This window comes from Mus caroli, unplaced genomic scaffold (genome assembly GCF_978045245.1).
Source record: "Mus caroli unplaced genomic scaffold, Mus_caroli_1 scaffold_10, whole genome shotgun sequence".
NCBI classification, from domain to species: Eukaryota; Metazoa; Chordata; class Mammalia; order Rodentia; family Muridae; genus Mus; species Mus caroli.
This window is the reverse complement of record NW_028227265.1, coordinates 109,601,842-109,627,547: the sequence shown is the minus strand read 5'-3', so window position 1 is coordinate 109,627,547 and position 25,706 is coordinate 109,601,842. Positions and strand designations below refer to the sequence as shown.

The following is a 25,706-nucleotide window of genomic DNA, read 5'->3' as shown; positions in this document are numbered from 1 at the left end:
CAAGCAGCTTCGAAACAGGAGCATGCGCCCATGTGGCCAGCACTGTGTACACACAGACAGTATCGAAACCACCACACCCCATCCCAGCTACACACACAGAGGACACCATGCTTACCTTGACATCCTGTACGCACCCACCTGTCCAGCTGGCCCTTTTACCACACCCAGATCCATCACCCATCACCTCTCACAGAAGTCATCTCCATCCTCTCTTCTCATCGTGACACACACCATCTGTTGGCTTTCCACGTGCTGACCTTCCTACCAGAATATGAGGCCCTGAGGGCAGGCACTCACCAGGTGTGCTATTCGGTGCCCAGAAGCCAGGACAGCAGCCTGATAAACAAACTGTCAGTAACTCAGTAACCCTGAGCACATCAAACATAAGGTATATACATTTAAATAAGATAAGAGGCTCTTCATGAGACAGATGAGCAAATAAGCCAGTGGCCACAGCGTGTTGTGACAGAGCAGTGGGCACAGGGAAGACTGGATTAAACATGGTTTGTAACTAATATGTATGACCTTGCACCGCTGATCTGCCTGAGCACCCGATGCCCCGGCTGACAAACAGGCTCATTCCTGCAAGGTACCATTTGAAGGCAGCGCAATTCTCTTAGTGTCTTATCTCATTATACCTGTTCTTGATGTGTGTTGGCTGTTTGCTGATACTGGCCTTCTCTGTAGGTCCCATTCATGCCACTCATCCAAAGCTGACTGCTGTTAACATGACTTACGTTGGCCATGACGGCCCAGATGCATGCAGCGTGCTCCTGAGGTAGCCTCCAGTGCTTCTGGACCAGGGCTGCCACTCAGACCCATCCTAGTCTATATACCCTGCAGTGACCTAGGCAAAGGCCCAAAACAGCATGGCTCAACCTTTGACAGAATTGACAAAGTGCCAAACAAGAGTCTGAGGCTTGATGCCTATCTCTAGACACAGCACTTGTGTAGCAGTCACGTGTCACAGGCCCTTTCCTTACTTTCCTCAGAGGCTTGAGGTAGAATAGAGCTGATGATTTCTTTAACTAGAAGAGCCCACATGCGTGGGCATGAGGCCAGAGGAGGTCACTCAGCTGGAATGTCAAATGCTACTAAGATTCTGACAGAGAAGGGGAGGAGCTACTGTGAGAGGGCAACGTAAGGACAAATGGCAACGTAAGGACAAATGGCAACATTGTATCATTTCTCTCACAACCTGACCTTGCAGAAGACAGAATCATAGTCAGACTAACTTTAGATACATAATATAAAAAGACATTTCATGCATACTTCCTCGCCTGCCAGGTGGAGAAACTGAGGGTAGAGAGGACAGTGTTGTGGGTTTTCGGCAAAGCAGACAAAGTGGTACCCTCATTTCACATGCTCAGATGAGCTTTCTGCCTCAGACACTCATGGGGCAGAGGCCAAGGAGCCATGCATCAGAAGCCCCAAATGCCAGATCTCTTGTGTTTTGAGAATTACAGCAAATAACAAGTAAACCTCAGAAAATACAAGGCATGCCACAAATCCCAGGACATCGTGGTTGTTAAATGCATGGATATAAATTGGCACGCCTCTATTTCCAGCCGGCATTATCAATTCTGCCACTGGAAATCCCATTGACAGGAACTTTCAAGGTCTCCAGAGTGCTGGCTTCCAGGGGGGTTGTGGCATTTGTGGAGTTACAGTCACTGCATCACTGTTTAAAAATCCCTCTAGTCCCCATGTTGCACACTGTGTGAGAGCTGATGAGAATTCAGAGACACTTATTTCAGCCACCGAAGCCCACACCTCTGCAACTCAGATGCAGGACACCCATAAACTTAGCCAGGGGAACCCACTGGCCTCTCCCGAGGACACAGGTCACAACCGCACACTCTGTAGCCATCAAGCGAACATGCTCAAATGGTATCAGTCTGTGATGGAAAGGAGAAATTGGCATACTTTGGAGGTCCCAGGGTGGATCTGGGTCAGGCCTTCCATGGCTGGTCCACAAGACCACCCCAAGGAGATCAGCTTATAGTGCCACAGGCTGTCTGTACCCTCTGATAGACAAGAGATGAGACTACCAGGGGACTGTGTTACAATATTCATTATGGCAATTAGTGGGTTTCTACACATGGCATGAGAAAAAGCAAGACTTGCTCCTTTTGATCACTGTCAGGTCTCCATGTTTGTTACTAAAACCTCTCTCTTTGTCTATATCTCTCCCTGTCTCTCTGTGTCTCTCTCTGCCTCCCTGTCTCTCTGAATGGCTGACCCTGTGTATCTGTCTGTCTGTCTGTCTGTCTGTCTCTCTCTCTCTCTCTGTGTGTGTGTGTGTGTGAGAGAGAGAGAGAGAGAAAGAGAGAGAGAGAGAGAGAGAGAGAGAGAGAGAGAGAGAGAGGAGTAGAGACAGAGACAGAGAGAGACAGAGGAGAGACAGAAAAAGTAACACAAGATGAGCTAGAGGCACAAAGGGAGATGGGGCAGAGGAACACAGAAAATAAACAGATTTAGAGACATGGGAGACCAAGAGAAAGAAGAGACACAAGTCCGAGGTCCGCACCACACACCAAGGAAGAGAAATATTGTCTGATCTGATCTACAAGGTAATTCCACATATCACTGTGTGATGAGAACTGACTCTGTGTGGTTAAATGGCAAACACCATGAATGTCCAAACTGGTCACAGATGTGGAAGAACGAAGCTATGTTTACATTTGTAAACTATAAGCTCGTAGTTCATCGTTTGCTTAGTCACACTGGGAGCTTTCAATGCTTTCTCCACGGGCATCAGCAGGGATTCTGATACCGTTTGGAGAGACTCAAGGCTGACTTCCTGGAGTTCGATGTGCTAAATTCAGAGACTTGGTTCAAACGTTCCCGTTGACTTCCAACCATTTCCAACCTGATCTAAAATTCCTCAGTAGACATCTTAGTTAACTGTGCATTTTAGTTCTTTCGCACAGTCAGAGTGGTCCTCGGTGCTCATAGAGAAGTGTGGTTCTGTTGGGAAACACAAACTACAGCTGTACTTCCCAGTCTACATGCAGCTACAGTGGCACATTGACATGTGGCTGCTCCAAGCTGTGATAGTCCATAAAGAAGGCACATGTGGGATTTCAGAGACGAGCAAGGATAAAACATCATCCATTTCTGTCTTGATCACATGACCTGGAGAACAAAAAAAGGACACGAGAGCTGGACATGGCAGCATGCACCTGCAGTCTGGTGCATGGAAGGCTGAGGGATGGAGGGTTCCAGTCTAGCACCAGCCAGGAGTGCACAACAAGTTCTGATTCAGTTGGGCTCCCTGGAGACACACCAGAGCAACACCCAACAGGCAGGCAGGCAAGCAACAGCCAAGGAGCTTATGGGAAACAAGAGCAACTTGCAAAATTCTCCCCTGCTAGAGGATGAGAACCTGACTAATAAAGAGTTCCTGGCCCAGGAGAGGAAAAAAGACGTCCTTTATTAAACATGGTGGTTGTGGGACACCCACTTGCCTCCTGGTTCATCACACAGCTACAATGCATACAGCAGCCAGTTCCAAAAGAACCCCACGTTCCAAGGCTCAAGCTCAACTGACATCCTGAAAACCTGTAGTGACGTCAGCTCCTTGCTGAGGAACTGGACCTGCCCATGTGCCTCTCCTAGGAGAGGCCTCCTGCCTTCCTCTGGATTCTGCCCATGGACCTCTCCCCAGGCTGGCTCTCCTTTCCATCTGGGCACTGAAATGTACCTCATCTCTGGGTAGTACTGCAAGCTTGGCCTCAGTGGGTCTTCTAGCAAACCTCGGAGCTACGGCTGACCTCAGTTTGACAGGATGCTGAATAGCTGAGCTGTGGAAATAACATTCGGTGAAGAGGATGAAGGGTTTGGATGTGAACATCAAATATCATCCATGGGACCAAACTGAACCGGAGCTCCCTCTTACTGTGAGAGAGAAAGCCATTTGTAACTCTTGAAAATGATGATCCAAACCCGGGGAGTTGGTCCTATGAGTGCCTGGCCACTGTGTGGTACCTTTGATGTTTTCTCCTCCAGGTAGTTGGAGAAGGGTGTGACACATTCCTCAGCTGAGTTTTGGATCTTCCAAGACTATTAAAAAATGGTGTAACTGTCTCCTAGTTATAAGAAAGTTAAAGCAGATCACATGGACTGGAACACAGCCTTCAGTGAACAAAACAAAACAGAAAAGCAAGAGGATGGAAAGCGGGGCGGCTGATGTCTGATTCCAGTGTGCTCAGCGTCACACTAACCTTGTAAACACTAACGTCAATAGCACCTGTTTGCGCAAATGTTCAATAAAGGGAGGGGATACGAGGAAACTCTGAGGTTTATTATTATTATTATTATTATTATTATTATTTTGTGGCTATTTAATCAAAAAGTAAGATGAAACCAATATAAATGCCATATGCTTCCAATTCCACAGGTGCCAGAGGGCTCATCCTAAGCAAGGAAAAGCTGCAGAAAGAGAGCAAAAATGGCAGGCAGGCTCCACTCCCTGCGCCTGTCACTGGCACAGACTGAGACTTAAGCTCCTGGGGAACTGGAAGGAGAATAAATCCCACGAGCTGTGATCCTGGCTACACCTCTGGTACTGGCTATTTTCCTCTGTTGAGTCTGCAAAGGGGGCAACCTTCAGATGGAGGCCACTGGCTTTGGAGGTGTCAAAGGCAGCTCTGAGTGGCTGCCAAGCTCTGGTGAAGTCAGACCTCTGCTTCCTGGAAGCAGACACTTTTCTGGTTCTGTGTGCATGTGTTGTATGTGTGTGTGTGCGTGTGCGTGTGTGTGCGTGTGTGTGTGTGCGTGCGTGTGTGCGTGCGTGTGTGTGTATGTGCACACACGTGTGTGCACTCACGAAATGCAGAGCATCTGACTGACAAACGGGAAGCACTCCAGGAAGCCTCATCCATCACCCGAGCTCAGGACACACTGCCCAGTGCTGCTGCTGCTGACCTCAGCTGCATTCCAAGAAAAGTGTCACGCATTTCCTAAAGTCCCTCGGGCCCACAGGTCCAGAACTTACTCTGCTAATACCCTGTAGAGTCTGCCATGGGCAGTCCCAGTCTCAACACTGCCCAAGCCAAACTGAAATGAAGAGGAGCAGCTCCATTCCACAGACCCAGCTGAAGCAGGCATGTAGCAGATCCGAGCTTTGGAAGGTGCATAATAACAGCCCAAGGACCATCTAATCGTGGTCACACACACCCTCAGTGTCAGCCAGCTTCTTGGTGGGACCTATGACTCACTCTACTGACCACCTCTACCTTTCTGACTCCAAATCATGGCCTGGCCAGACTATGAACTTCTGCCCATTGCTGCGGGCTCACTGGCTTCTGCTGCCACTGTCTGGTGTGCTCAGTTTACCCAGTTGCTCCCAGAAAAGCTGTGATCCACTGTGATCTACTGTGATCCCTTCTGGTCTTCTGGACTGGCTGGTTGGGTTTCAGTGTCAACTTGACACAAGTTAGAATCGTCAGAGAAGATGGAGCCTCAGTGGAGAAAATATCTCCATGAGATCCAGCTGTAAGGCATTTTCTCAATGAGTGATCAATGGGAGAGGGTCCAGCCCATGGTGGGTGATGTCATCCCTAGGCTGGTGGTTATGAGTTCTATAAGAAAGCAGGCTGAGCAAGCCAGGGGAAGCAAGCCGGTAAGCAGCACTGCTTCATGGCTTCTGTATCAGCTCCTGCCTCTGAGATCCTGCCCCGAGTTCCTGTCCTGACTTGCCCTTTGGTGATGGACAGCAGTGTGGAAGTGTAAGCGGAATAAACCCTTTCCTCCCCACCTTGCTTTTTTGGTTTTGGTGTTTCATTGCAGCAACCTGGAAAATCGTTAACAAAGACAGTGGGTAAATGATCAGCTCAAAGGTGAGCTGGGAGGTTAGGAAAATCAATATTTTAACTATTTATGAAGATCCGGGGTTTCACCCTGCTCCATTTTTGAGCATCGCGTGTGTCTGTGGCTAGGTCCTATGGAAATCCAGTCTCCTAAAGACGCTTTCCTTTCCTGCCTTGAACACAATCTTTTCTGATGAAGGTCTGTGTGGAGGAAAAAATGGCCAGAAAACATCTAAAATTATGACGAGAGATGGGGGAAAACTTTTCTGGCACATGAAAACCAGGAAGTGGGGCAAGGCCAAGCTCAGGGAGGATTCTGCTTTCCCTCTGCTCCTGAGGCCAGCACCCCCTGCCACCTTTCCAAGTCCTGAGCCCCGTAGCCATGGAATCTCTGGTCATACCTGAGCACAGACGGCAGATGTGGCTGCACCCCTCTGTCCGTACAGACCATCAGCAGACAGCAACATGTGTGGTAGAGGAACAAGTTTGTCTACCACAAGCTGCCCTCACAAACCAGACTCAGAACTCATGATCTCACCTAGCAAGTCATGCAGAGGAGGGCTTCAGTGGGGAATCGCTTAGGCCCCCGCTGGTCTTAAGAGTAACCGACACCGGAGAGACTCCGATTTCAGAGTGCTGCTCCACTCTCAGATGGAGTCCCTCAACATGTCTCCTGACTGCTACAGCAAAACACTATGGCCCCAGGAGCCAGGCTTTGCCCAAATCAATTCCTCAAGCCAGGGATAAAAATAGGAAGTTTAATAAATTTATAACCAGGAATGATGGAAAATGCCCACAACCCTAGCATTCAGGAGGCTGAGGCAGGAGGACTGTCATGAGTTCAAGGCCAGCCTGAGCTATAGAGACCCCAACTGATGATGATGATGATGATGATGACGATGATAGGCAAAGGGCCCTGGGACTTCCAGACAGACCTTGCTGGACAGTGGGCTGACTCATTTCCCAGCCTGATCTGACATGATCTGGTACAGTGGGCTGGGGCAACCCTGATCCAGATGTGCCAGGTGAGGATTTGGCAAGCAGCTTCCCACACTGACACTGATTCTGACAACTGCAGCTCACTGGAATGAGATGAAAAGACTGTGGGGCAGGGTGGACATTCCCCTTCGGGGAGCCCAGGATCCAGCATACTTCAGGCAGAATGTGATATGTCCTGGGCACCTCACGTGTGTGCTCTTGCATTATGGTGAGAACATCAAGGCTGACCTGTGTACGCTTCTTCAGAGATTGTAGCGCCCCTGATGGCCTCCTCAATGTTATCCCATGTGTCCCCCCACTTCCTGACAGTGTTTTGTGCCGCTACAGTAATAACTCCCTATGTACATGTACAGTATAAACCACTGATGTGGATGACAAAGCTCTAGAGTCGGTGGGAATCTGAGAGATCATGTGGCAAAGACCCCATGCTGTGGGTGAGAGACCTGAGCTCAGTGAGGTAAATGCTACCCGGGGTAACTCCATACTTCGAAGCCACAGGGTCTGACTCGATGGGTGTCCCCACCCCAGCTCATTCATTAGGTTTCCTCTCTGCACACTGCCCCTGGGTCTCACTCACTAGGTACACACACACACACACACACACACACACACACACACAGAACTCTGCTTCTGCTCCCTCGGCCTCACAGCACCCAAGTCTGCCTCACAGGACTGCTCTGTGTGCACTGGCCCACTCACTCACACACAGTGTTTGGTCATCTCCTGATCTGCCATTGTTACCCTAATTCTAAAGGTGAAACAAAAACGCAGGGAAAGTAAATGTCATAGCAGCAGAAGGACTCACGCATCAGGCCCTATCCTCAGGCTCCTGCAGTCCCAGGGTCTCTAGACTTCTGCAGTCTTCATTGACATTCCAAACACCTCACTTGCTAAGTAGCCGCCAGCGGCATTTCGATCATAAAGATGAGCCTCTGACTCCCGCCGACTCAGGGATTTCTTTACCCGTTTCAGCCTGGAGGTGTGCATTGATGAACACAGATAAACACCTGTCAGCACACACAGTGGTCACACATGTCAGCACACACAGTGATCACACATGTCAGCACACAGTGGTCACACATGTCAGCACACACAGTGGTTACATATATTAACACACACAGTGAGCACACATGTCAGCATACACAGGGATCACACATGTCTGTACCCACACTGTTCTCACATGTCAGCACACACACTGGACTCAGGTGTCAGCACACACACTGGTCTCAGATGTTCCCTCCACATCAGCACCACCGCCCACACTGCAAGCGCTAAAGTCGTTGCATCTGCACAGCACATCCTTACACTGGGGTCTCAAGTTCCATGGACTGTAGCCCTTGTGAGTAGCCAAGATCCACTATGGAAGCTCCTACATAGGAAGGTTTCTGTACCCAGAACACCTCAATCAGATCCTAAATAGAGTCCTTAGACTCTACTTAAAGATGAATGAGTCTCCAACGCGTGTTCCTTAACATCTCCCAATCCTATCCCTGGCTCTTTGCCCAAGATGAGAGGCAGCCATGGGACTTGGGCTTGTTCCACCTGCCTGCTCACTGGGCCCGAGGTCCAGGCTTCACCTCCAGGCTTAGGGTTTCTGAGTCTGAACCAGATTTCTTTCCCCAAATCATGCTAAGAACCGAGCTGAAACTCCCAGGATTGTTATCTCCAGATCAGATTCTCTCCCTGTTTTTCCCAGAAAACTTTCATTCACTCTCAAAGCCCGACTGATCTCCATGGGACGTTCCTGTCCAAGTAGAAATGACACAGGGTACTATGTGCCATACCATCTGCTTCTCCCATGTGCGCATCACAGTAGGAGTGGCCTCTGTCTGTCCCCAGAGGCCCTGAGCTCTTTGGAGCATTTATGCTGTCCGTGTGTTATGCTCCCAGATCCTGGAACAGAAGGAAGTTATCCAAACTCCAGGCTACTTCCTTTCCTGTCTCACGCCCAACGTCCACCATAGCCCAGGGTTGCGTCTCCAAGGATCAGGGCCTAGTAAAACTGTTTCCCACTCCATCCCCTGGGCAACCCTAGCCAGGACTTATTTTGCACTTTCTTATACAATGTAATGAATGAAAGCCAATCACCCTGTTTGACCCTGCTCTCGGAGAGAGCAGTGAAATGCTTTCTTGGTGCAAAGAAATGGGTGAGTTAAATACAGAGCCATCTGCTGCACCTGAGGTGACTGGCCTTCACTGGCAATTGGAGCCTAACTGTCAATGGCATTTCACAACTCGTGTCCAGTGGTCAGCAGGGGCTGGGGCACACAATAGGGATTTGGAAGATGTTGGGAGAGGGAAGGCTAAGAGAGATGAGCCAGCCTGCTAATGACTCAGGGGGCTGGGTCTCAGCTGCACAGAAGAGCTGAGAGGGCCCCTCAGCATTGCGCCAGTGAGCTCACCTAAGCCCAGCTGTGGGAAGAGAGCACTAGAGACAGTTCCCACAAGAGAAATGAAGGTCTTGAAAAGGAAAGGTAACTTAAGTCACATAGCTTGAGAACAGAAAAACATGGCTTCCTTAGCCTTGGGGAAGACCACGAGGAGGCCACCAGCTCCTTCCAGGACCACTGTTGATCAGCTCCCTTGTCCCCTTGCTCCTGCTCCTTAAGACCACTACAGGGTTCTGTGTGGCTCTCACGGCCACCACCCCTGGGACCCTATGAGCCTACTGTCTTTCAGCTATGTGTGCCTGACCCTGTAGCCCATGGGAAATGCCCCAGAGTTACACTTACTAAGATCTCTTGAAAACCATCTTCCCTAATACACTAGTCATTGAACAAGGGGTATGTTGTTACTTTGAGAGAAATACTGACAACTAGGTGTAACTTTTAAAAGGTACAGATGATGAAATACTTAGAGCATCCCTTCTGTTTTGATGTTATCATGGCACTGGATGGATGTGTGTGTGTGTGTGTGTGTGTGTGTGTAGCAGTGCCATCACTAGAGGGCACCAACAGGAAAGCCTCTGTTACCTAAGTTCCACTGAGGCAAGGAAAGGTGTGGGAGAACCACCCTAAATGGATTCTTGCCTGTATATGAACATGTGGCACAAAGCCAAAGAGCTGACTAAGTGTATTAGTCAGCCTGGGACTCTAAGTGACAGTACCTTCCCAGAACAACCAAGCATCAGTATCACATCTTGAGTGAACTGTTTCAGGAATGAAGCTAGAAGGGGGGCTCACACCAACCAAGTGAGCTGCCGTGCACCATCCCTGCAGGAGATCTATGAGCACACCTTGCAAATGCATCACACTCTACACTTGGGGAAAGCCCGGCCACGGGCTCAGTGTCCTGTGGGAAATGTATACAGGCAGGCACTTAGAAAGGGCAGTATCGAGCATGCTCCACCCCTGCACAGGGGCGAGGCTGGCAGAACAACGTCCAAGAGGACAAACATGGCTGACTGAAATCCTCCCTGGAACACCACAGGACACGTTCCCTCTGAGCTCTGCTCTATTAAGAAGCTGATAAAATGCCTTTCTCTCCATTCCCAGGGATCAGCAGGCAGATCCTGACATCCATCTGCTCATCCATCATCAGACATCCATCCGCTCAACCCCATCCTGCCATCATGGTTAATATCTCAAGATAATAATAATAATTTTTTAAAAATCCAAACAACAGCTGACCAATCAGGAGTGTCTGCTGAAGCCTGTAATCCTAGCACTTGGAAGATTGGGACAGGAAGTTCAAGGCCACCGTGGGCTAGACAATGAGACCCTTTCAGTGAGACTCCGTGAAGCAAGGCCTATCTGTAAATGCATACGGCAAGTGACATCAGACTCCTCAGCCAACCCCCTCAGAAAGAGTATCTATCCCACACAGGGAGTGACAAGGGACAAGTGTCAGAATGCAAACATCCTTCCAGACCCATCTGCCTGGTGTCTGCAGGTGTTTGGAAACTTGTGCCAGGACTGAATTGTCCATGTACTGATGAAAGCCAGCCACTGCAGCAATCATGACCCATTCTCTGCTGATCAATCCCTCCAAGTGCTGTACACAGGACTCCTGCTCCGAGAACACCTCAGACACACCAGGCACCCACAGGATACGGCTCTATGTACTCAGTAGGGTCGTGCTGGCAGGTGCTCGTGCCTCTTGGCCTTCAGTGGGCTCTACTACAAACCTCACCAGGCTGGGACAGGGCTCCTGAGCTGAAGTAGAACCCTCTGTAAAGACCTTCTTCTCACCACGGTGTCCCTGCCTTTCAGGCCTGTTCTCATTAGGCAAATGTGGGAAAATATTTATGAATGTTATCTTTATTTTGAATCTAGCACATATCAGGGTTCTAATACTGTGTAATACAAGTCTAATACTATCTAATACAGTTCAATATATGTCTAATACATGTTGAATATTGTCTAACACTGCCTAATACATGTCTAATAAACACATCTAACACATATCTAATACATGTCTACTTCTTTCTAATATGTGTCTAATATTGTCTAGTACATGTCTAATAATGTGGGAACTAAAAGGGGGGCGGGCCTGGGGGAGAGGGGAGAAAGCACCCACACCCCGTCAGAGTTCCACTTATGCTCTGGACAGGCAGACGTGGGAGGGCTGCCAGACGCCTTCCACTCAGCTCCGGGTGGGCATCCAAGCCTCTGACCCACTCGTCGGGAGTGAACAAGGGGCAGCCCAACTTGGGAGCCCTGGGGTTACTCCCTGTAGCCCTGGGGTTATGGGAGAGAGGGAAGAGAGGTTCCCACTCATGCAAGAGTGAGCACAGCCTTGATGAGCAGACTGTCTATGGTTTTAGAGCTTTTTTGTGGAAAGGCAGGGAGAAAGAGAGGAGAGAGAGAGAGAGAGAGAGAGAGAGAGAGAGAGAGAGAGAGAGAGAGAGAGAGAGAGAGGGAGAGGGAGAGGGAGAGGGAGAGGGAGAGGGAGAGGGAGAGGCTAGAGAGAAAAAGAATAAGAGTAAAAGGGGAGAGGAGAGGAGAGGAGAGGAGAGGAGAGGAGAGGAGAGGAGAGGAGAGGAGAGGAGAGGAGAGGAGAGGAGAGGAGAGGAGAGGAGAGGAGAGGAGTGAGAGAAGTGAGAGGTAAGAGAACAAAGGAATGATAGGAGTGAGAGAGATGAGGAGGGGCCGAACAGCCCCTTTTAAAGTGAGCTACTATCTTTTCTGTTGCTAGGTAACTGGGGAAGAGTTTAGCCTGAAGGTCAGAAGCTTGGGACATTGCCTACATGACTGCTAGCCATGCTTTTCTTGTGGGGGCTGTGTGGGGGGGTGGTAACTTAGGTAGGAGCCAGAGTTCCAGGGGCATGAGAGAACTCCTTCCTTCCCATGTAGGTAAATTATGACCACTGGGTCCCGGGGTTCAGCATCTCAGCTCATCTGAGACCAGCATGTCTGTGCATAGCCCAGTGCCCCACATAATACTGTCTGATATATGTCTAATACTGAACTATATCCACATCCTTTAAATTTTTTATTTTCATTTTTTTTTTAATTTGAGACATTTACTTGTACATACAAGTTGTCTTAGAATTTGCCCTACAGGTCCAGGTAGAACTTAGATTTAGAATTGTCTTGACCATAAATTACAATTAAGACTTCTCCTGCTAGGCGGTGGTGGCACACACCTTTAATCCCAGCACTTGGGAGGCAGAGACAGGCAGATTTCTGAGTTCGAGGCCAGCCTGGTCTACAGAGTGAGTTCCAGGACAGCCAGGGATATATAGAGAAACCCTGTCTCAAAAAACAAACAAACAAAACAAAACAAAACAAAACAAAACAAAACAAAAAAAGGCTTCTCCTTCATGGTAGTTGAAATCACAGGCCAAGAGTCCCAGATAGGTTTATAAGCACAGAAATCCTATCCTCCTCAAAAAAGAAGACAACTTAACCTAGAAACACATATTAAATGCCATCCAATGTTCAACAGGCGAACACATACTTTGTATGGAGGGGAGTTATAAAATAGGAGTGAACAGGAAATCTGGGCTCACAGAACATGCAGAATGCCACAACAGGACAGTGCCATGCTCTGGTGATCCATGCTCTGGTGGCGGCGTCCATAGCCCGTGTGGGGCGACTCAGCCAGAAGGAAGGTGACTGGGGTCATGCATGACTTTTACACGCTTCACTAATCACATTGAAAAGGACACAAGATCAATTGATTCTAATAGGTTTCGTTTTAATATAATGCACTCACTATATCACCGTTTCCTTCAAAATGCATTTCGTTTGTATGACTGCTTCATCTGCATGTATGTATATGCACCCCATGCATGCCCCAGTGCCTGCAGAGGTCAGGAGAGGGTGAGTGGCTCCCGGGAGACTATATTACAGAGCTGAGCAACCATGTGCAAGCTGGGAACAGAGCCCAAGTCCTCTGCAGGAGCAGCTAGTGCTTTTCACAGATGAGCCGTCTCTCCAGGCCCCAAATACCATCATTTCCACATGCAGCCTGCATGAAATACTGTTGACGCCTTTTGTGTTTTTATGTTGTTGTCAGAGACTGTGTATATTTTGTTCTAGGAGTACTTCTCAATCTGTAGCCTCCATAACCATGTGATGCTCATAGCCGCCACAATGAAGTCTGGGCAAACTGCATATCTTTCTGGCTACAAGACCCAGAAGACAAAGGAAGAGCCCAGACTTATACCCTAGATCCCAGGAGGGGACAACCTGAGAGTCAGGTATATAGCCTGGGTGCTAATGGAAATGTAAGAAGCCGTTCAGAGGTTGATGTCAAGCTGGAGAAAATACTAGAAAGCCACCCTGGAGTTCTGCTCTCTGCACATGGGGGTGGGAGCGGAGGAGGTCGACCTGCATGTCTGGACTATTCTCCTTTGTGCATAAACAGTCTCCTGCTAAGAAAAACAAGGGAGGGCTGGCTCCTCAGATCCCTTGTGCCTGTCCTTTGCTTGTTGACTCTTACCTGGCTATAGTGCGTTGTCCACAGTAACCCCACCCCCACCCTACCACACCTCCCAGAGTGCATAGCTAGAGTCAAAGTACTACAAGCATCAGACAGAGAGCGAATCGCAACAGAGAGGAGGCTGGACTGAAGCAGGACCCACTCAGGAGAACTCAACCAGATCTACTGACCAGAGTTCATGACCTCTGGGAATGATGGAGGCATAGTCAGGAAGCCACCAGGACTGGTAACAGGACTGACATCACAGAGACCAGCACTCAGCTAACAGCCCAGCCACCTGCCATCTTTGAAAGGCGTGCCAATCCTGCTCAAGGACCCACAGGGGCAGCATGACCACCTGCAGGGCTCTTGCAAGCATCAAGCAGGAGCCCTGTTAACAGGCATCGGATGAAGCAGCAGATGGGCTGATACAAACATCAACCCTACTTCATGACGGCACACACAGGACTGAGGAGGACCCAGCCTCATAGGAGCTGCTCAACTGTTCTATTCATGAGGTGTATAGAAAAGAAAACAAAAACAAAAACAATGACAACAAAACCAGAAATGTTAATTCGTAGAGCCTGGTCATACGCATTTCTCTTTAGGTCCCTTAAACCTGGAGCCATTTTTCTGGTTTCCTTCCTCCATGCTAAGGAACTCACTTTGTAGACGGTGGGGAAGGACTTGAGTTTGGGAGTCTCACTGGGAGTACAGCAAAGTGCTTTCAGACATTATATTTGGCCTGTGGGGGTGCTGGGTAACTGCTCCAGATCCAGAAGCCTGGGTGCAAGTTCCTTTGTCGTGAAATTGGCTAGAAGCTAGGAGCAAGAAGGGAGTGCTGACAAAGCGTAACAGGAAACCCCTCCCAGGCGATGCACTGGAATGGCCTTCCCACTTGGCAACCAAGACTTCCAGCAGGCATTCCTGACACACCTTGGATACAGAACAATGTGTTGTGAAGCACATGGGGAGTCTTAGGCTCTTCTGTCTTCTACCCTGGGGACAAAGGCTCCTCGAGGCTCCAGAACTCAAGGCAAAGAGTGGGTGGCTGCGCACTGTGGGCACCCACTGGAGCAGAGAAGTGTTTATAGCTGCCAGTTCAATTGATTGAGCACCCTAAAGCACAGAGATCAAGAGTGTAGTGAGGCTATAAAGACATTAAAAATGGAACCCCATGGCTAGTTCTTATGTGCCTACACACAGTAGAGTGCCAGGTTCCAGCAAGAGAAGGCAGGAGAGATCTGGGACAGCAGGCTAGGAGGGTTAGTTTTAATTTTCAACCTAACACAATTCAGAATCACTGGGAGAAGGACTTCTAGGAAGAAGCATTATCTTACTTATGTTAATTGATGTGGGAAGTCTCCCACCCACCCACCCCCATTGTGGGCCGCACTGTTCCCTGAGAAGGAGGAGAAGGAAGGGGAGGAAGAGGGGGAAGGGAGGAGGGGGAGGAGAAGAGGAAGAAGGAGAGGAGGAGGAGGAAGAGGAGGAGAAAATGATGAAATTGGGAGGAAGGCATGTTTGAGAGTCCAAAGGGAGTTACAGGGAGAAAGAGGGTAAATATTATCAAGAAACATTGTAATGAAGCACAAAACTCTTAAAGAATAAAAACTATTATTATTATTTCTTAAAGAGATAACTAACTGAACCCCAGCAGGCATTCATCAGCTCATTGCTTTCTACTCTTGACTTCAAGTTTTTGCTGCCTCAGCTCCCTCACCGCGGGCTATAACCCAGAATTGTGAGTCACAAAAGCCCTTTGTCTCCCAAGTTACTTCTGTTGGAGTATTTTTATCACAGCAACAGGAAAAGAAAATAAGAGAGAGGGTATCTCATCACGAAGTCTATGAAGAGCCAGGAGGACCCCCAGAGAACTTGTGAAACCGTAAGAGAGAGACGCCCCGTCAAAGCTGGCTCACCAAAGGGGACAATGCCAAAGTCCACTGAGAAAGTATGCTGTCAGAAGTGGTGAGTCCAAAGTCAGCAGCAGCAATCTCTGGGGACTCCTAGTGACTACAGGAGTCCCCACAACTCCAAAGTGTCTTCATAGCCTCTTCTTGCCTGTTCCAGTGAGAGGGAAGATGGGGAGCCCTTCCTCTCTGCGTGATAATACCCCATATCCCCTCCTCATGCTCCAGCTCCCCTGTTAAGAAGAGATGCCATGCCTTTATGTTCTGCTTAGAAGGAACCTTCAACCACAGCTGTCAGAACTTCACCCGGGATCTGCCTGGGTTGGGGAGGGTTAGAGTCAGCCCTCCGCTGCTTGGAGACTGAGCCAGCTACCTGGTGTCATCCTGCACAAACTTTCCCTGAGTGTTAGCTTTATGCCTGCTGGGGCATGTAGACTCCAGAGCCTGAAGTCCTGATCTTTAATACCTTCAGGTTCGTTCAACCATTCAATGAACACAGTGAGGAAACAAAAGGTTTGCTTCAGCAACAGGAACCTACACAGTTGAATAACACTGCCTTTCACTGTTATTTTCAGTCACTGTGAAGTCTTTACAGTAGACTCCCCTTCTGAAAGCTGACCTCCAAAAGGATGCTCCCATAGAGTGTCCTCTTCCTCAGCCTTGCCATCCTGCCCCCAGGGACTCCACCACCCACCTCTTTTCTAATCCCCTGGTTGTTTTCCTTCATGGTATACAATCCCTTGCCACTGGGTTCTTTACTTGGCTTAAGAGAACAGCTTTTGCTCAAGTAACCCTCACTCCCAGCTCCTAGCTCAGTCCTAGGATTAGAGCTGGGCCTCCAAAACCATGCAGCTTCCCTACCGTATATGTGGAGCTCTGGAGGGTTGTTATGCAGCCTACAGCCAGCCTGGCTGAGGAGGGGGTATCTTTTTTTCTTCAGTGGTCAGCTTGGTTACCAACTTTGGCCCTCATGCCAACAGTCACGGTCTTCCTGACAGGCTGAATCTAATGGCACATGGCACAGCCAACTAGCCTGCCTCCTCCTGCCCACCTGCTTGGCTCTGATCCAGAGTCAGATACCTACTGTGAAGTCCTGTTTGTCCACAGTAAGACCTCTTCCCGAGGAGAGGTTTCCTGGGCTGGGAGCCTGTTAGTCCCTGTGGGTAAGCAGGATTCAGTGGGAAGGGAAATGCTGCAACCTTTCCCATGGCTTCCCAGGAAGGAGCGGGCACAGCAAGGCTAGCAGGCAGGTGAGACTGGCTAGCTGAGTCATCTCAAAGGGATGTGAGGAAGTCTGGGAAACAGAGTGGTCCAGGCCCAAGAGGGAGGCTAGGGCGAGCACCATGGGACAAATCAACAGTGAACCCCAGTGTGCGCCCACAGTGGGGAGGTGAGAGTCTTGGCTAGAGGAGGTGCCCAGAAAGATAATACTGTAGATGATCCCCGGATCACTGTGAACTTGAGGATGCAAAGTGAGCCAGTTTCAGAGTCTGCAAGGCTGTAGATATAAATACATCAGAAACACAAGAGTAAAGCCATGCTATAAGCTGTTCTTCACTGCCTAGCATCTCAAGATCCAGGCACTGGTGCTCAACTGATGGGGAAAATATCAAGTTTTCCTATGGGGCCCAGAGACTCTCTGCTGAGCCAGGACTACACTGAGGCAGCAACATGTCAGAGGCTAACCCCTGGCTCCCCCCAGAATGGGTAAACACACACACACAAACACACACACATCCCTTGGCCACTCCACTTTTCTCAAGAATTCTAATCTTACCTCCCATTGGCCATCCTGGGCTCCTCATAGAGCTCTCTCTACCATATCCATGGGGCTGCCCATATTCTCTAGTCTCCACAATGCCATCTCTTCTAGCATCCCATATGTCAGCTTCTTATCTCACCAATACATCTCAGTCCCAACTGATCACTGCCCACTGACATGCCAATATTAAAAAGCCAAGCCACCCTGCCCCTAGAAGCATTGCAGCTATGGCTGTTATGTCATGTGTGTGTCGGTAGGTGGCAGAGAGGAGAGAGGCTATGTCTATGCTCAGTGTTCTGACCTGGATGTAGGGGTTGTAGGTGAGCCAGCCCCAAGGGCATGAGAGAGCAGACCCTTCCCCTTGACTGCTAGGCAGTGGTACAAATGGGGGAGAAAAATCCTCCTCCCATCCCTCATCCCTTGTCATCTATGGCAGGCAGAGAGCTGTCCCTGGGAGATAGGAGTGGGAGAACTGGCCATGTCCCTCACATGCTGCAGTACTCCGAAGAGCAGGCCCTGCACCTCACCTGAGCAGTACAGTAGAGCTAACCCTAGATGTTGGAGCTTCTGGTGAGCAGGCTCCAAGGGTGTGAGAGTGGGAGAGCCTGCAGGCCCAGATCCAGGGCTTTGAATTGGCCCACCCTAATATCTACCCCGTTGATGAACTGCTGGAGTGCATGAAGGGACTGGTTCTACAGATCCAAAACCCCAGGGTCTCCATGACACAGGGCAAAAACAACAGGATATCCAAGAGGAGTCCCGTTGGAGAACTCTGATGCTAAGGTCACAGACCCTGATGTTAAGGCCGAAGTCAACCATGTCTGGACAGTTCTCTGAGCTCAATGCAAAATGGCAGACTCCCTTTCCTCTGTCTGACCTTGTTTGGAGAGTGTCTCTGAGCACATCCCAACCTTATTTGAAGAATGACCTTGCACAGAGCTTCCTGCAAGTGCTGTATGACTCAGTACCTGAGTCTTAGTCTTTCCCCCTACCCATATGATAATTCGGTGCTGTGTTATGACCAATCAGCCCTTCCTGTATGATAATTAGGCATTGTGTTCTGACCAATCAGCCTTTCCTTCAGATAACCCTAATAACCGTCCTATGCCTTACCCTTGGAGCAATACAATGAGCTGTCTCTCCGAAGCTGACTCCCAGAAGTTCTCTCTGCCATACTCACAGCCTTCTGAGTCCTGCTCGCAGCCTCTGTTCCCTTCATCACATGGGTGGATGGCCAACAACCCATGAGGAAACGGGAGACCCACAGAGCCCCAGTGAGGTTCCAGTAGCAATAGCAGAAGCCAGAGGCCTCACACAAGACCAACATTTGTAAGCAAAGAACTGTGGAGAGAAGAGTACACTTTGGGACACACTGTGACACACTACCGCTTCCATGAGACTTTTTTTTTTCTCTGTTGAGAGACCGGCTGTAAGGGTGGCAGGTGAACAAGAGGGGGACAGGAGATAAGTTGGGTGAAGGTGCATGATGTAAAACTCACAAAGAACCGATACAAAGTTTCATTTAAACATCAAAGCCATTCCCACTGCCTCGAGCTGCCAGAGCCAGCATGCCCCTACCTCTCCACCATCATCAAAACAAAAACAGTTCTCTGATGTTGCCCAGGAGCCTAAATACACAGAACAGAGAGACCTTCTTAGAGTCTCCAAGATGACCCTTGTGGGTTCACTCGTGAACACCTTGCCAAGTAACACCAAGTACTGCACCTGGTCCTTGTTCATCCCATAGCGCCCCTCCCTCCTTAACACTGACTACAACCCACACCCCACAAACCCATGCTCCACTCATGCGCAGGGTTCTCCACAGCATCTCTGGGCAGCACCAGCAGTCGCAGGCACTGGTACCAAGGTCTCACAATGAAACAGGATCCCATGGACAAACTCACTGTCTTTCTATACTCACAGCCTGGCCCTATACTCATAACCACGCCCAGGGTTAACTCTTCAGAGCAGCCACCATCAGATAGGTCAGCACAGTATGGCTAACATGGCCCCAAGGGCAGCGCCTGATACAGGACTGCAGAGGGAGCTCTATATTTTTGCTAATGACTACACACTGATTGCCCAAAGATTTTAGTGATGTTTTCTTTTTCATGTCACATACACTGATGCTATATCCTTGTCACTTCCCATTGATCTCCTCGCCTATATCCCCTTCTTTGCTTCATCTTTCTTTCTTTATGTGGAGATTAAATATAGAAAATACATGGCACTTTCCTTTCTGAGTCTGTCTGATTACACCCAAGATGACAGTCCCTAGTCACATCCATTTTCCTGTAAGTGACATGATTTAGTTCTTCTTTATGGCCAAGTAATGCTCTATTGTGTGTATATACCATGGATTTTTATTCATTCTTCCACTGACAGACATCTAGGCTGGATTCCATGACATGGCTATTGTGAATAGCAAAACAATAAACAACAGTATGCAGGTGTCTCTGCTGAAACACTTCAATATACGACGTGAATGGTGACTTACTGAATAGGACTCTGATGGCTCATGAAATCATAGCAAGGGCTGACAAATGGAATTTCATCAAATTAAAAGCCTTCCTTACAACAAAAGGATCAACGGAACAAAGAGACAGCTCCGGAACAGGAAAAATCGTTGCGAGCCATTCATCCAAAGGAAGACTAATAGCTAGATATGAAAAGAACTAAGAACAATTTAATAACAAAAGAACAGGTAATCCAATTATTAAATGGGTAAACGAACTGAACACTTTTCAAAGTTAGAAGTACAGATGGCCAAGATATATATGGAGAGAGAAAAAAAAAACCTCAACATTTTCAGCTATCAGGAAAAGGAGATCCCATCTCAAGCAGTCAGAATGGCTATGATCAAGAAAATGAACAGTAAATACTGGCAACCATGTGGGGAGAGAGGAATCTTGGCTTACTGGTGGGAGTGTAAGCTATTGGATCCACAGTGGAAATTAGTTTGGAGGTTCCTCAAAAACCTAAAGCTAGCAATACTATATGACCCAGCTATATCAACCCTGGGTGTATTCCTGGAGGAAGCAAAGTCAAGAGGTCTTGCCCAAAGCCCCGCTTCCAACTGCATACTTTCGTCTGTTCACACGTATGGGACACAAAATGAAAATGGTGTTCTAACGTGACATTTACTTGCAGCTGCAGATCCCAGAGCAGCATCCCTGGTGCTGCCCATTCTGCCTGAGAACTCGTAGATAATCCCCCTCGTAAGAAGATGTTTATGTGGAGGTTGGAAGTCTGATATGGCTGTCTCCTAAGAGGCTCTGCCAGAGCCTGACAAATACAGAGGTGGATGCTTTCAGTCAATCATTGGACTGAGCTCAGGGACCCCAATGGAGGAGTTGGAGAAGGAACTGAAGGAACTGAGGGGGTTTGCAGCCCCATGGGGAGAACAACAAGGTCAACCAGCCAGATTCCCCCACCAGGAGCTCCCAGGGATTAGACCACCAACCAAAGAGTACATGGAGGAACCCATGGTCCTGGCCATATATATGGCAGAGGATGGCCTTGTTGGACATCAGTGGGAGGAGAGGCCCTTGGGTCTGAGGGTGTTTGATGCCCCAGTGTAGGGGAATGCCAGGGAGGGAAGGCAGGAGTATGGAGGGAGGGTTGGGGAGGGGAGCACCCTCATAGAAGAAGGGGGTGGGGATGGGATAGGGGGTTTCCAGGGGGGAGACCTGGAGGGAGGATAACATTTGAAGTGTAAATAAAATATCCAATAAAGAAGAAGAAGAAGAAGAAGGGGAGGAAGAGGAGGAGGAGGAGGGTGTTTTCCTGACCTGACCTGAAATACAGGGGCAACTTCTGCCTGCCAACAGCCACTACTCCACTCCACTTTATCTAACAGGCTACTGACACTGGTCACCACCCCACACACACACACACACACTGTTTCTTATGTTCAAGGCCCTCTCTTCAGGGCTTCCTCATGATCTGCTCGCTTTCTCCTGTCTCACTCTCCACCACCAGGCCTCTGATACAAGCTCCTGTCCTATCTGGCTCAGTTCAAATACTTCTATTACCTCCTAACATAATCATCTTCAAGAGTCACACAACTTGGAAAGATGCCCCCCCCCCCCAAACCCTGGGAATCCTGTTTGAGATTTTACAGAGACACATTTAAATGTCACCAACTATTTTCCTCTTCGGGAAAAAAAAAAATCCTAAAAAGCAATACAACCACCTTCAGAACCTGGAGCTTCGGGTGTGAATGTCACCCTGAGTGACAGGAGAAGCCCTGGACGCTGCCACATTCTGGATGGGAGGTGCCAGGTGATGACATGGGAAGTTTCCGATGTCAGTGTGGCACTCCTGGGCCTGGAGTGACCATTCTCCTCAGGGTCCTTCTCTGAACTCTCCTGAGACATCAGACTGTTGGAACAGCTCCAGAGAAGGCTGTCTGCCAAGTCAGACACAGACAAATCCCATTCACACCCACGGGGACACCTGAGGAAAGGGTTATGGCTTCTTCCACTGCCTATGCCACAGTATAGAGTTTGTCACACAGCAGATTCATGGTTAACATGCCTCACAGTTACTCCACGTACCAGACCCCAGGCTTCTTAGTCTCACATTGCCATAAAAATAAAAAATAAAAATAAAAATAAACCTTTTTCCTTTCTCAATTTCATTATTTGTGCATCTGTCCTTAATATCTCTGCAAATTAACCCTAACTCCTACCTGAGGAAATGGCTGCTATAAATCAAGTGGGGTGAGGGTGATTTATATGCCACCTGAAAACTGTTAAGCAATGAGACTGTGCTGCTAAATAAGCCAGCCCGTGCGGGAAATCCATCACTGTCTTTACGTGAAGCTGCAGTTGTGAGGACGAGCTCATCATGCTAAGCGGGGTGTGGCGGAGGATGCAGGAATCAAGCATCACCAGTCAAGGAACCAGCACAGTGGCCACTGGGTCCCTACACAAGACGGTACATAAGGACATTTTAAGCTTGTCTATAAGCTCAGCCAAGGGGACTAGAGAGATGGTTCAACGGTTAAGAACACTTACTGCTCTTGCAGAGGACCCAGTTAGATTCCTAGCATCCACACGGAACATCTCACATCCACCTGCAACTAGCTCCAAGGGACCCAAAGCCTCTGGCTTCTGTATGTACCTGAACTCACAAGCACATACCCATACACAGATACATGCACAGGTACATGATTCAAAATGTAATAAAAATAAATATTTTTAAAATCCGAATCAATACTTTATTTTACCAAAAGTTTTTAGACCTTTTCATTTAGTTCGGAGTATTTTTACAATGAAATGCACCTATCCTATAATGTTTGGGTTGGGGTGGTTTTGGTTTTTTTGTTTTGTTTTGTTTTTACAAATATTCAAACTTCTCAACTTCAAAAGAACGAATTCAGTGACTTTCACTTGATGGCTCCCTTTACATTATTAGAACTTCAGGAAGAAGCCTGCCCTTCCTGACACTAACGCCCTCCTTTTAGATCGCCAATGAGAAGGCCCTGCAAGTGGAGGCCACTGTAGGGCAACACAGAGGCATGTGGGTTAATTCTAAGAGGCATGGTTCTGAATTCCACTAATAAAAAGCCATCAGGCACCAGAAAGGTAGATGGATTCTTGCTGTGAGGGTCTGGTCTTCCCCATCAAACCCGACACCTATGACACACAGTGCCTGACTGACAGGTCACTGCTATGACACACAGTGCCTGACAGGTCACTGCTGCCAACCTCCACTGATACAATCCCAAGCATGCTTCCACCCAGAGCAAGGGCTCACCAGGTAACTTTCTCTCCAGTTCTCCCAGCCAAAGCCCTCACTGTCCATTGAGGGAGGGGGCATGGCATTCTCATGAGCAGAGAAAGAATAATAAATTTACTCCAAAAAGAGGCCAGGTGAGGTACAAAAAACCAGGCTCCAATCCCACAGCTCAGGGTGTCCTGCATCTTGACAAGACAGGAAAGAACCCTCTACCCCAACTCCCTACTAAAATACCCAAGCATCATGCAAAGATGGCAGCTAGGTCCCACACAGACAGCAGCTGGGCACAGCTGTGTTAGTAAAGGAGCCATCCCCACTGTCACACAGGTGACCAGATTGCAGTAACAGATATACATGCTCTGACATATGAGAACAACAGAACAGGCTAGCAAGTCACCAGCAAATCCATAAATGTCCCAAGAAAAAGGCCATGTGACAGGCCTACATATACTGTGTGCACGAAAGCACCACACAAACAGGCGCTCCTGAACAACACTGGAATGTGCAGCCTGTGGGTACATCACAGGCTTCTGAAAAGGAATCCCAGAGACCTGGAGTCCAAAGAAACTGGAAAGGGTATTAGCTGAGACCACAAATAATATAATGGTGCTGTAGACCCAGAAATGCCTGAAGGAAGAGCGGAGGGAAACGAGAGAGTGTGTGGGGGTGGGGGGGGGATGATTCATAAACCTGAAAAAACAAATGGAACAAAGAGGTGAAGGGAGTGTATAGCTGTGGTGTGAAAGACTGTGTAAAACGCTTTTCCTGGGGACACGTGTCTACTCACCCCAGACAGGGAGGGAGCCCATAACACATCAAAGTACTGATACCACCCAAGTCCAATTTGGTGAACCATGAGTTTTACTGTGGTTACTTACAGGGTTAGGAGTGAGGGGTTACAGGTACATCACCAAGGCCCACCTCAGCATGTGTAATAGCTCACAAAGCTGGGGACACTGCACTGCCTGCAGGTAGCTCAACGGGCTAGGGAGTGTCCTTTCTAGGTGGCTGGCTCTGTTGCTCCAAACTTCTAGCCAGTTTAAGTAGCCGACCTCATCTCAGAGTCTTTGCTGCTTGGCTTGACTGAGAGTCTTCTTTTCGGCTCAGCTTCACCAGTTAGAAAGGACTGCTCAGCTTTTATTGCTTTGCTTACTCCAGCAGGGAGGGGCCTGATGAATCTTGTCAGCTTCAGGAACTTTCTGAAGCTATTTTGAGTTGTTTATCTTCCTGCTTAAAGAACTTTCCTACAGGATGGAATATTACAGTCTTGGGGGAAACTTATGCAACAGGTGTCACATGATATTGAACCATATCTGAACAAAAAGTAACAACACCGAGTATATGTATAGCCAGATCATCACCAAGCTAATTTTAAGTGTTGAAAACCAGTCCCTTAGTAAGTCACCTCTTAGCAAAGAAAAAGCTCGTGGGAAAGATGGAAAGTTAGTGGTCCAGGAAGATCACACACCAGGAGCCTATGTCCTTCAGAAGAAAGCCATATGTGTGACACTGTACAGGACCCTCTGCTATGTCTGATATTTTTTCTACATTTCCCCCAAAGAGTGCCAACATCCTTCTTATCCTCAAGGGCATAGCAATCTGGTGTTTCTGTCCTGGGCACAACTGTAACCTAGCACATGAAGACAGAGGATGGGCTCTACTGAGTTCCGGAAACCTCTTTCTTCAGTTCTATGGGCAGGGTGGCTTCTCCTGGACCCCTTTTTTGGTTCCCTCTCTCTCTCTCCAGGTAGCAGCCAACATGTAGCAGAAGGACAGAAGTATGCTAGAGCATACTGCCAATCCCAGAATCCCAGAATCAAAGGCCTAAAACCACTTGAGACAGGGTCCTTGTTATTACCAGCCCTGTTATATAGACCATTCCCCAGTATACATTAGGCTCATTTCAGTCAACATCTCAGCCTGTCAAGTTCATATCAAACGATTCATTCTTACATACCAAGACATTTTACTTTTAAAATATGGCTTCTGAAGTCCGGCTTATATATTGATTATAATGTAATTTTTAAAGAAACATTGCTGAAAATCTTCAATAACCATAATATACTATAATGGTTTATCATCCATTCAAAGTCATTTACCTCAACCCAAATATGTTATATCTAAAAATCTATAAAAATAATAAATGGGCCAATCTTTCCTTAAGTAAGAACCAGCAGGAGCAGGAATACCACTGTGATCCTCGTAAATTCCACAATTACCACACTGCTCGTGGTCATCTAGAAGCTTTTGTTTGTCAATGACCAAGACCAATAGCCAGCCCACCCTTGGGAAATCAAGTTAGGTGTGTGGTAGCCTTGCAGTCTCTTGGAAAGATTTGTGCTCCATCCAGCAGCCTAGGCAGAAAGTGTCATAGCTCTATGTGGACTATTTAAATGCCTGTGAATTGAGCCAGCTTGTCAGACAACTGGTAGACCACTGTTTCTATTACAGGCTTAACTATCAACAACACTCATCATCTTAGGGGATTTTAACTGACTCCAACAACTAACAGGCACATTTGAAAGCAGGATCCAGTATCTAAAATCTTGAATTCTCAGCAAGCATACACACGCATGTACACATACGCACAAATGGTAATAACAATAA

General features: G+C 48.2%; 1 protein-coding gene and 1 non-coding gene across 5 annotated transcripts in view; one reads left to right on the top strand and one right to left on the bottom strand.

Annotated features, from left to right (window-relative positions):
- Dlgap2 (DLG associated protein 2) overlaps nt 1-25,706 on the bottom strand; it is a 796,232-nt gene that overhangs the window by 553,639 nt on the left and 216,887 nt on the right. The window lies entirely within an intron of this gene.
- On the top strand, nt 17,558-17,688 carry LOC115031825 (small nucleolar RNA SNORA17). The gene has a single exon (XR_003837483.1). It is a non-coding gene; the product is annotated as a small nucleolar RNA SNORA17 (small nucleolar RNA).